At 37.0% G+C, this 12,628-nt stretch overlaps 1 protein-coding gene and 1 pseudogene across 5 annotated transcripts in view; both read right to left on the minus strand.

The window, feature by feature from the left end:
- SCN1A (sodium voltage-gated channel alpha subunit 1) overlaps positions 1-12,628 on the minus strand; it is a 126,714-nt gene that overhangs the window by 107,168 nt on the left and 6,918 nt on the right. For 4 of the 5 annotated variants that reach the window (XM_015596476.2, XM_006921152.2, XM_006921150.2 and 1 more), the window contains exon 1: positions 946-1,212. The exons of the other annotated variant lie outside the window; for it this stretch is intronic. The gene's annotated coding sequence lies outside the window, so the exon portion shown is untranslated. Of the gene's footprint in view, positions 1-945; positions 1,213-12,628 lie in introns of those variants that run through there. 5 annotated transcript variants of the gene reach the window in all.
- On the minus strand, positions 9,878-9,996 carry LOC112470579 (annotated as a pseudogene).

Below are 12,628 nucleotides of genomic sequence, written 5' to 3' on the forward strand. Positions count from 1 at the left end.
TTTGGACTGATTGGTTAAAGAGGAGTGATAATTGTCAGTGAGAAACTGAAGGGAACAAAAAGAAATAGAAGTAAATGTGGGTGATGGTGGTGGTGGGGTCTTTAAACACATGCCTCAAACAGGTAGGTAGGAGAGAAGGAACCCATGGGAACAAAGACGTTTGAAAAGCCTCATGTTCCCCCAGAGACATTTCTTTGAAAAAAGCAAGACAGTTCACACTGGGAACCTTTCGGCATCTGCAGTATCATTGCTTGTGGTGACCTCTGTCTAATTAAAAGTAACTCAATATTTCCCATCTGGCATTCCATGGAAGAAGGGATTCTTGCCCCCTTCCCTCAGGCTCCTATTTTTAGCGTGGTTCAGTGGAAGTTAGGGGGAATAAATCATTGTCCTCTTCTCATCTAAGCCATGAGGCATTTCTTCTCAAAAGCCCAGCCTCTGCCTGAAGAGGCTGAACATCCCTGCAATGCTAGGTTCCAGCAGCAGTCCCCCTGCCTTCTTTTCTTAATACTGAGATCTCATTTTTGCCTCCTCCCCCAGAACACTATGACCTCTATTCACAGCTAGCTAGTCCAGTTCTAAAGCACCAGTGAAGGAGGGGGCTTCAAAAGGAGACCTTGAACAGGATGAAGACAAGCAAAGGCAAGAACTGGCCGGGTTCCAATCTATTTCAGGCCACAGAATCCCATCTTGTATCAAAATGCTGAACTGCAAAACAAACCTGATTTCAGTTCGTGGAAGGTTGAGAGAGGAGGGGGGAGGGGAAGGGGAGGAGAAGGGGAGGAGAAGAGAGGGTGAGAGGGAGGAGGGGGACAGTTGGTCCGAATTCACAGACAAAAATGGACTTCCTGCTCTGCCCAAACTATATTTCCACTGGCTCTTTTTCCAAAGGAATAACTGGAATGAATATGCCTAACACCGCGACGAAACAACCAGATGGCTTACCTGATAAAAAGGAAAATTACCCATCTGCAATGAGGAACTGCATCTCCCAAAGACCAGATGATAACAACGTGCCTTCAGTTGCAATTGTCCAGATTCCTTCTTGCAAAAGGTGACCAACTATTTACAAGGGCTACAGTCTCACTGGGGCTGAACACACATACACGAACACACACACACTCACACATACACACATGCACCAGAGACCTCTGCAGTATCCTCTCGGCTTCATCCTCGCCTCACTCTATGGTACCTAATACAAATCAGCAAATAGCTTGTTTAAAAAAAAAAAAAAAAAAAAGTCGAGGCAGCATCTTACATTATATCGCCATCTAGTGGCCAAACATTAAATATTTTCCCATCAGATGGATTTGTGTTCTTTCTCAGCCTCTTTTCCTCAGTCTCCTTTAACTTCTTCCTCTGGCTCTCTTATTATTTCTGCTTCTTGTTTCTCCTTCACTCCCAATTGTTCTATCATACAAAACACTTAATGACTCAAATATGAAAAAGTTTAAAGCTAAATACAGCTATCTTCAATTACAGCAAATAATTTCAGTGTTATTTTTTGTTTTATTTTTTCTTAAAAGTATTACTTGATTCCTATTATGAATCTTTATCTTTACAAATTATAGAATTTGTGAATAAAATTTTGTATTTTTATTCCACCTGGAGAAAAGCGGGTGGTCTTTATTACAGATCTGTGGCTTTCTATTGACGATCTACTTAAATGTTTTCTCATTTTTAATGTCATGTTTAAATGATAGGTTCTGTATTATAGTGAACGTCTCAGTGAGATGTGTTTTACTTCAAGTTCAACACTAAAGAGCACATGCCTTTGAGCCAGTCACTAAACTCTTCTATGAAAACTTATATTTTCCCCATCTTCACCTGTAATTAAAGGTTAAACAAGATTATTTTCCCACTCCAAATGTCTATGGTTTTTATGATCTTTTACCATAATACGTCTCCCCATCATGTAGACATGACATAAAGCTTAATTATAATAGCATGTTTTAGTAAGCAAATTTTGAACCCAATTAGGTATTATCACTTGATAGAATTATGAAAGCAATATATATCAGGTTTTCCTAAGACAATGGAGAATCCATGTGAAACTATTTATAACTACAGGAACTGACAATAGAGCTTTCTATGTTATATCATGTATTTAAAAACCAAAAGGGTCTTTAACATCTGGTCATGCATAAGCTCCCAATTAACTATGTGTAGATTAGTCATTTGCAGTAATTTGCAGTAAATATTTCATCTTGGTTGTCTCCCACCTAACACACTTATTGTTGATAATGATCATTGCATGTGTTTTACCATTTATTAAATGACATTACCTTCAATATTTTATTTTCTATTCCTTACTATACTGTACATTAGTTAATATTATTATGGTTATTTCCATTTTACAGTTGAGAATTCCGAGGCTTTCTGAGCCTTATCAATAAGGCTCAAGGTCACACATATAGCTTGCAAAGCAATAAAACTAAGGTTCCTGGTCCCCAAATCCATTGTTCTTTGCAACATACTCAAAAGTGCACCTTTCTTTTCCTGTTTTAGAATCACGAGAATGTAATTTTTTATTTCTATGTTTGCAAAACATTTTCTAACCCTTATTTATAAATTACTTATGGGCGCATCATCTCATCTATAAAAGAAAGCAATTGAGTAATCATTTTCAGTTCCAGTTCAAAAATCCAATCAAGGTAGCATGAACACATTAATTACATTTATTCAATGTCTGGGAAATGGTGTTGCTGTCTCTGGTAGGGTCAGGGCCACGTTGAAAGGAGCTGGAGAAACAGGTGACCAATATTTGGTAAAAAATTACATAATTACCAAGATGTAGAGATGAAGAAGTGCAAAATACGTGAACTAATGTGCAGTATTTTTTATTTTATGTTTAATTTTATTGTATTTTAAATAATTTATTAGCCACATTTATTAACATTAATCTAGTGTCTATGTGCTGTTAACTCTACTAAACATTTTATTTATTTATTTTTATTTTTCAATTAGAGTTGACATTCAGTATCATTTTATATTAGTTTCAGGTGTACGGTACAATAGTCAGATGCATAAAATCGATGACTTTTTTTAAAATTTAGACTAACTTATATATACCTTATGAGTAGTATTTATGATTTAGACACATATGCATAAAAAATATAAACACCTTGGCCACATGCTCCAATGCCTTCTAATTACTTATTATAGGGCTCAATTTTTTGAATGGCTGCTCCTAACAGTCCTCTCTACAGCAATCCCTGTCTGATCCCCAGAGATGAACTTGTGCTCCTGGCTACAGAGGACCAGAGTAAAGGAGAGTGTCTGACCATCTGACCTAGTCAAAGGGAACTGCTATGTGTGATTCTGGTAGTTGTAGGGGCCAGCTTTCCCTTGCAATGTAGACTGAGGATCAGGTGGGCCAGGGCACTGAGAGAAAGGAATCATGCAGGTATAGAAGAAGTAGTGACAAAAGATAGAGCCAGAAAACTCCCAATGACTTCCTGTTTCTGGCTCTTGTCCTTCCTAAGAACCAGATACTTTCCTGATTCAGGTTTTATGATGGACACAAATAAACTCTATTTTTGCTTAGTTGAACTTGGTTTCTGTTATTCTGCGGAATCCTAACTAGTTCATTCACTGCAGGAGTCCAAATGCTTTAGCCCTTTAAAGCTATCAAATACTGCTTATTTTCTGGGCATTTGGCACTTCATTTATTCACTTCTTCAAGCTCCTGTTATATCTTTTCCAGATCCTGAGGTTTCATCAGTGAACAACCAGACCAGCATGTTTCTATTGGTGTTTACTCTGACACTTTTGACAAAGGAAAGGCACGCTGCTTTCAATGGACATACCACCCGTCCACCTCTGTATCTTTGCTCATTCTTCACTTCTCTTGATAGACCATTACCCTTATCTGCACATGCAAAATCTACCAATGTTTTAGGTCACGTATTCTTTTTTTCTAACGTCTCTCTTGTTTTCTTAGTAGGTAGAATCTATTTTTCTTTTGTTCATTACCGAGCAACTTCATGTTTTATTTTGTAGAATATGGTCATTTGTTAAGTTGAAAGCTTTAGGCATAGGAGAATAAATGTCTGTTCTCATACAGACATTGAAAAAAAAGGTCAGCATCCCACCCATTAGACAATGAGTCTGTTTATCAAACGAATATCGCATCATTCCATACACAAGACATTTCATTCGTCAGAGCTGAAGCAGTTAAACATCAGTAACTTTAAATGTTCCTCATTTAAGGCCTGACGTAAAAGCAAAATATATTTTTATTAAATTAGTGTAGTATACACTTAAAATCACTTATTTTATATAAGTTGGCAAAAGATGAAACTACGTGAACTACCTTATAACACTGTCCCTTTTGACCTTGTGCTGAGTTTTATGCACATATCTTGTTCACCACTCAAATTATAAACTCCCTGTGGAACCAGCTCTCCACTTTATCTTTGTGTAGTAAGTTAATTTATTGAGATACAATTCTCTCTTTTTCAGTGTTAAGTTTCTGGTTTCAAAAACTGAAAAGGTCACTGTCCTCTGTAATCTTGTCTCAAAAGGTAGAAACAATACACTGGCCATTTCTTATGTGACAATACTTCTTCAAACTGTAAAATGTATGGACTTGCTAAATTGGCTAAGAGGTGTGGACTGCACTTTTCCTATGAGAGAATTTCTAACAAGGAAAAGAGAATGAAAGCATAAGATGTCCTTTAGTCTTTGCGTAGTTGTCTCCATCATGAGACTTGATTGTTACTTTGGTGTAGTTCTACTGGGGACTAGTGGCAGCAGTTCACTGCTCAACGCCCCAAAGGAAAGGGAATATTGTAATGGAACATCATCACTGTCAGTTAACCTTGAGTATTAAAGAGGAAGAGTAGTCACTCAGGTAGAAAATGCTGCACCAGGTCTTTTTTGACTGTCAGTTCTAAGAGAGAAGAATCTCCTGCTGCCGCTAGGACTTTAAAAGAGAGCTTGGTATGAAGGTTGAAGAATCTGTGTGATATCAGATTGTTATATATCAGAATGTTATTTAATATTTTCTTGCATAGAAAATAAAGAGAATTTGTTACCAAAAATTTTGGTTATTTCTATATCTTGGTGTTCTGAACCTTTTACTCAGCTGCCTTCTGAAAAGAGATACCTCAATTAACTTGAGGCCTGGCTGGCAAATGAGGGTCATCTTTATTCTTTAGCCAAAAGTTGCCTGAAGTAATGGTCAAACCATGTTTTGAATTTTGGATTCCCTTGTTTAGAATTATAAATAACATTTGAGTTTTAAGACAGAAAATGTTTATAGATTCTCCAATAACCTATTTGAGAACTTGGTTCACCAAGTGACATGAAGCTGGGTCCTTCCTGAAGGAGAGGGAACCCGAGCAATGGTCTGACCTTGGGGTGGTATCCCAGAGGATGTAATGAGGATGCCACACAAGCTGTGGGTGGTGGCAGGTGTTCTGACAGAGTGGTGAGTGATTCCAATATGGATAGCAAACCAGAATTTGAACCCAGATCCTATGGTTCCAAATCCACAGGACTACTGTCTCATTACTGGATTTCACATTCTGACTGTGCCGCTTGTGATGGGAAACTGGAACTTAGCTAAAGCACAGTACTGGTGTGGTCCCATAGTAAACATAATTTACCACTTTAGGATTTTGATTTTGTAGATGCAAATTTACCAGTACTTTTTTTTTTTTTTTTTGTATATGCAGCATTCTGTAATGCCTTGCTCTTCCCAAGTATTTACTAACACAGGGCCTTTAGAAGCTACTCTTTTGGAAATAGAAATGATTTTCTAGCAGAAAATAGTGAGCTCTTATCTTTACCTTTCACGTTAATTTGTCCTTTTGAAAATGAATCAGAAATGCTGTGAAATTTACCTATTATTAGGTAAATAAATGCAGAAACTGCAATTAACCTTCATTTAGGACTAAGACAAACTAGTTTTCCAGCAAGTTTAAAGTCGCAGTTCCTTAACAACACAAAATTGACCTATTAGTTTTAGAATATCTTGTAGGTACTTAAAGGGTTGACCTTTGAAAGTGTGGTAAAGTCCATACATCCCTCGCAAACACAAAATCAGCTCTTTTATCAAATATGATATCAAAATATTTGAGGGTCCCCACATTTGAATTTACTGAATCAAAACAGTTATAGGCTTGTAGTTTTTCACTCACAGATTGCCATTTTTAAAATCACGTATAATGTATTGACTGTAAATATTTGGAATTGTTCTTCTTGGGTTTATTCTAAAATGTTTCTCAAGTGCCTATAGAATCAGTGTGTTTGTGGGCAGACAGGGAAATATTTAAAGTTTATAAAAGGTTTCTTAAAAAAATATTAAAATTACTTCTGATTCTCTCTCTTATAGTGGAGATGAATGAATAGTAAGGGTTTTCTTACTTCACCACAGTGCAGTACTTTGAAGTGAGAAAGACAGGAAGGAAAGTTGTGAGATCATAATAGAGACCAGGTCCTTTAGTCTCCTCATGCCTTCTCTGCCATTCCATCCAAAGCAATGAAAGCCAGAATTTAATTATAAATGCATAGAAGATCATTTTCAGAGATGTAGTTACTTCTTGTTGGATGATTCACTGCAATTTCCTTTCAATTACATAGGCAGCCATTGATGTTAGAGAAGGAAATAATGGTATTTCTAAATCAAATAAATAGATTTTATGGATAAGACATAGTAATACACAAACCTGATTCTCCAAGGGGAATTAATATGAATCTAAAGGATCTGATGTGGTCAGCATTGTTATATTGGTTTAAAATGAGTATTAAATTACAAAACTACTTTTTATCACTTCATAAATCTTCTTCCTCTATTATATAACCATTCAAGCAACATTTTATCATTTCTCGGTATATACGTATATATCATATAAGCGATATAGCAAATCATTGTATAATACACCTAAAACTAATATGTTATATGTTCATTATATCTTAATTTTAAAAATCACGTTAGTGTTCTTTATGAATTTCCCATTTTAAATCCTTTCTTATTTGGAAGCTTGGTTTATTTATTATTTTTTTTTTTTCAGCTAAAATGTAAGAGTACACTATCAATACTAACTAAAAATGACATCAAGGTCACTTTTTATAACAAACTCTGTCCTTTTATAAATAAGTCAGGACCCATCACATCTTTAATATTTTGCTTCTTTCACATTTCCTCTGCTCTGAGACCTTCTCTTTTCTGGCTACGTCCCCTCCACCCTTTATCTCTGCACCTTTGTACCACCTGAACTCCCCCCCTAATCTCTTTGAGAGCAAGAACTATGTCTTACTTATTATTTTATTCCCCAAATGTATCCCAGTGTCTGTGGTCAAATTTCTAAAGATAACTACTGATAAATCAAAATTCCAGAATAAAAATTACATGAAAATGTATAGGAAGGATAAAATAACTTTTTAAACCTTATAAAACAGAATGTCAACGGCCATAAATCTTTACCACTGCTTTATGGAGATGATAATCATCGAGGAATTGTGGAAGTAAGAAGTTCGCTGAGATCATCTAGATAAGGATTCTTATTTTGGATCTGAAGAATGATGTCGAGAGAAGTGATATGACTTGTCCAAGGTCACATAGTTGTTTTTTTTTTTTTTTTACCACAAAAGTCCATTCAAATAGTTTCCACAGTCTAACTGTGAACGAAATTAATATTGAGTAGGTGCATCAGCACATAAAGAGCAATATGGAAGCGAGTGGAATATTTCTAGAAATGCCACAATTGATTTTCACTCATGTTTTGACAGAGAGAGGGATGTGATGGAGTATGTGATTGCAGTTACTATTTAAGAAGGTGATGGACTAACCAACATTAGCGTTAGGAAAGGATAAAAGAAATGACCGTCCTTCAGTCTAGCTCTACATACTGATCTTAAATATTAATCATAAAGGGTTCAAGCTCAAGGGAATGAGCATCAGGTACTCAGAGTGTAATGCTGACAGCTTTCAGGAATGCAGGCCCAAAGAGAGACCCAGGAAATATCCTGGAAACAAATGGTCTTGAATTGCTAGAATTTCTTTAAAAGACCAACACATAATCTAAAAACTTATTTTACATTTCTTTAGAATCATAAACCATATTTATATGGCAGTTATCTTTCATATATGGAAAGACATTTAATGCTTCACATGCTTGAGTTTTATGTCTCTTTCTTCAAATATATAAAGGCTTCATAAAGCTTTGACTCAAAACAAAATCAAAGTACATCAGATTATTTAAAACATTATATCCAAATCTATTGCCACAGGAGGATAAAGAGAGAAAAGAAACATAACTGTAAATTTTAAAAAATGTACGAACAATCATAAAAAACTAAGTAAGTGTGCTGGGTTCTATTCTGTGCTTACATGTGCTCTTTATCATCCTCTTAAGTCTATTAAACATTATGTTTGGGCTTTTGCATGATCTATTTCATGTAACAATTCCCTCCTCCCCACGCCTTTGCAAAGAAGAGTCAGTTAAAACTAGTGCTAGGAAAAATATGGTTGATTACTTATTAGAACCCAAATATCAGTTTGCCATTTTAATATATCTGTAAATCAATTACATCACTTGTTTACATATTGAAGAGGTTTTAATTAGACTTTTTTTTTTTAATGAAGAGGACTGTCTTTACACTAAAGTAAATAGCTTATATTTATGAAGTCAATTCTTTATTTACAGAATAAAAGTGAACTTTGCTATAACTTAGCATAAGCAAACATGTAATTTCTATTCCCCTGAAGGATTCTTACCAACATCTTTTTCTTTTCATGTTCGGAGGCAGAAAGCCATTGAATTTACCAAAAGCATAGCAAAGCTATCCATAATGTGTGCATATGTCATTAGAATTAGGTTCTGCCATGTTTCCTGGGAGACTAACACCTTTCACACATCCCTAAGCACTTTCAATCTTTAGAAATCCATTCACAAACTCACACAAATCACATATGATTACACATCTTCTTCTCTCTCCCCTTGGGAAAAGCAAGAATTCTGCTGTGGGCCAAATAATAGACAGAGGTCATCCAGGGCCTGCTTCAGGGCTTAAAACTCTTTAGAACAGATTAGCAAATAAGTGGGGAGAAGGTTTATGGAGAGCCAGACAGTAAATACATTTAGCCTAGTTCTCCTAAAATGCTTTGGAAATTATGCAGCCCATGAACTAAGTTGCTACTCCTGGAATTGCCCCTATTCATCTTGGAGAGCAGAGCACTAGAATGGCTTGCCCACACCTGGGATCACTCGGGGCTCAGGTATAAGAGAGAGGTGCTAGGCAGCTGCACTCCCATGCCCACAGGCAGTTCCTTATACCTGGTCTTCTGAAGTTGGATGAAAGGCAAACACATTTCTCTATTCATTATGAGATGTCGAAATGACAAAATCACTTTATCTCAACATTTTCCACAGCACTTAATACATAAGGAAGCTCAGAAACTGATATACTTGTTTCCATGCTCCACTCAGCTTCTTTTAGTCTTTTACATTCTGGTTATCATTACATTAACCTGTATTCCTCTTCCTGTCTGTGAGGATGAGCAGGCTGGACAAGCAGGAAAGGGCTCTTCTGGGTCTGCCCTTCTTTAACACAAATGATGTGACCATTTACATTTCTGTTCCCTTTACTCTTTCCGCAACTAAGCAAATACAGAATGTGGATCTTTCCATGACTTCGGCAATTGTGAAACTCAGAAATTATTTGCCCTACTTCATATGGTAGCTGCTTTTAAGATTTTATATATATATGTGTCTGTGTATGTGCGTGTGTGTGTTTCAGCCTTTTTTTTAATTTTAATTTTAATTTTTTATTTTTTTTTATTTTTTAGGTGAGACAACCCTTGATTGACCTCACAGATTGCAAGGTCCTTGACAGCTTACAATCCCTTATTTATTTATTTTTTTTACACCTATATCACCTGGTCTTCCTAGGTGGTCTCTCATCCAAGTACTAACCAGGCCCGACCCTGCTTAGCTTCCAAGATCAAACGGGATCGGGCTTGTTCAGGGTAGTATGGCTGTAGACTTCAGCTGTTTTTTAATGTCCTAATTTTCCTTTTCTGCTTTCCTGTTCCTCTGCCCTGAGCTCCCCAAGACAGTAGTCCCTTTATCTACATTTTCATTACCCACAGTCTCCTCTCTAAGGCATCACGAAAAAGCTACCCTTCCAGAAACATCTAACGCTTTAAAATTGCACCTCTGATTCAGTCAGGATCCTGGCAGGAAATAGATGCTACACTCAAAATGGGTTAAATGAAAATAATTTAATGGACAAAGTATTTACTAAGTAGGTTAAGACAATTGATGAAGCACCCAGGAACCAGTAATGAATAGAGCCAATGCTACCCTTAAGTCTTAATATGGGCAAGAGAAGGGAACAGTGAGCAGCACCAGATTCTAGTGAGCACTGGAACTTTGAAGGACCCAGCAAGAAGTTTCCCAGAGAAGAATGCAGCCACTTCTTTAGGCTATAAAGTGAACTGTGGTGGGAGAAATCCCCCACCTTCCTACTACTGCCTGCCTTGGGCTAAACCTCAAGGAATCCAGAAGACCAGGGCTCTCAGATTATGTTTTACAATGGAAAGTGGCCTTTGGAGGCTGAAGGTCTTTCCAGCCCCTGGTTCCTCTTCTATCTGACATTTCACGCCCACCACTGCTATCGTCCCTGGACCTACATTCTGCAGCTCCTGCCAGCACCCTCTTCCATGGCCGCAGCTCCGGCTGGTCCCTGGAACACTGTTCCCTCCACATGCATATTTAGTCCTCCCCAGCTCTGTGTGTCCTTGGGTGCCTCATCATCTTGTTTTGACTTCCTTAAACCTACTTCGTGTATATTCCCTTTATTAGCACTGCCCTGATTAAACTTCTATTCCTTTGCAAGCATAGAGAGGATGACTTATAAATTCTACCAGGTGTGAAGGGCTGGAGGGAAAAGGGGTAAAGAGCTGTTTCCCATCTCATCTCCTTTCTCTTTGCTTTAAAGAACCAACACATGAATTTAAAGTATTTTACAGATAAACAACATTTTTTACGATATGAGATTCTGTTTAATATCTTAACTCTTAGCGCACTGCCTAGTATATGGTAGGTACTCAGAACTAAATATAAATAAATAAATTCTAATAAATAAATTCTAATAATAATTTAAGAGGATTAATAATATATGGTGAGACCTTAAAACCTCAAGCAATCTCATGAAATACTCACATTATTATCACAATTTTATAAACAAGGAAACGGAGACTCAGAGCAGTCGAGTAACTTGGCCAAGGTCACACAGTGAGTCTCCTGATTAGGTGTGGTTTTGAAGCCAACGATCTATCTCCAAAGTACCTAATCTTAGCATAAGTTCATCCTGCCTTGTTTTATATAAAACTCTCTGCACTACACATTATTAAAATCATGGTGGTAAGTCTATGAGATCTGAGTTTAAAGACAAACAAGTAGATGACATGGCTGCTCCTCTGAGGACTGGTTACATCACATTATGCTCACACAGGATGCAATGGAGAAAAGGCATTTCTATAGGTGGTCAACCTAAGATAGTTTGTAGGTGTAGAGTATGTGTATAGCTTGATTTCTGCCAAACATTGTGGGGGGTGTGGCTTGTGACAGGCTGGGAGGGTGGCAGATGGCAATTCTTTTTTCTCACTGTTTTGGATTCTTCAGTCTTCCACAGAATGTGAAAGAATGTAACTATGTTTGGAAATAGTCTCACCAAGTCAACAAATAAGCCAAACAGATGAGGAGTGAAGGAGAAGCTTGCCTCAGTCTGGCATTGCTTTAGTTTCCAGAAGTCTACATTTGTTACAAACGGAGAGGCTAAAAAGCAGAATTGCTGATCATGAACATTTGACAATAAGATCGCTTTGGCAAAGCTTCATGTTGCAAACATCATACTCAATGATGTCTTTCTCAGCTCATTTTCTAAAAACAAGTAATTTCTGGCTCTGCTTGAAATTTTTTGATATTTGAGGATACAAACTACACAAAAACAGCATACTTTCTAAGTTTTAAATTCTTGCTTTTCAAAGTGTGGCAAGGGACTCCCAACGTGGGTATCTCTAAGGAGCTTGTGGAAACGTAGCATTTGGGGCTCCACTCCTTCTTGCCAAAGCAGCATTTGCATTTTAACAAGATCCCAAGGTGATTCCCGGGCATGTTAAAGTTTGAAAAGCGGTAGAGTACTGTTGGCAATGACCTTCACCGCTGGCCTCAGCAACTTAAGACTACTCATATTCTTCTGCTCCCGGAACTTGTAAGTCAGCCACTGTCCTCCTCACCATTCCCACCTGCCTTTGGAAGGTGTGCTTCCCTTCTTCCACCAAGACTCTTAACCTATGTTTCAAGTAACATTTCAATTGTCCTTAGTGACCTTTAAGCAAAAATTAACTTTCCAGTGTCTCTTCCCCCAGGCCCATTCTGCAAAGGCAGTCACTGTTAACAATTTCTTTTGAAACTTTTCTGAAATTTTGTGTATGTCCAAGTGTCTGAAATATGTTTTGTATCTTTTCTTCAGAAATGACAACATACTATATATACATTGATGTATATACCTTGTATGCTTTACATAATTTATCTTGAATATCTTATTTTGTTATTAGAGTATTTTGGTACGTATATAGATAGATATACCAAAAACAGTTCTCTCAAATGAT

This window comes from Pteropus alecto, unplaced genomic scaffold (assembly GCF_000325575.1).
Source record: "Pteropus alecto unplaced genomic scaffold, ASM32557v1 scaffold3, whole genome shotgun sequence".
NCBI lineage: Eukaryota > Metazoa > Chordata > Mammalia > Chiroptera > Pteropodidae > Pteropus > Pteropus alecto.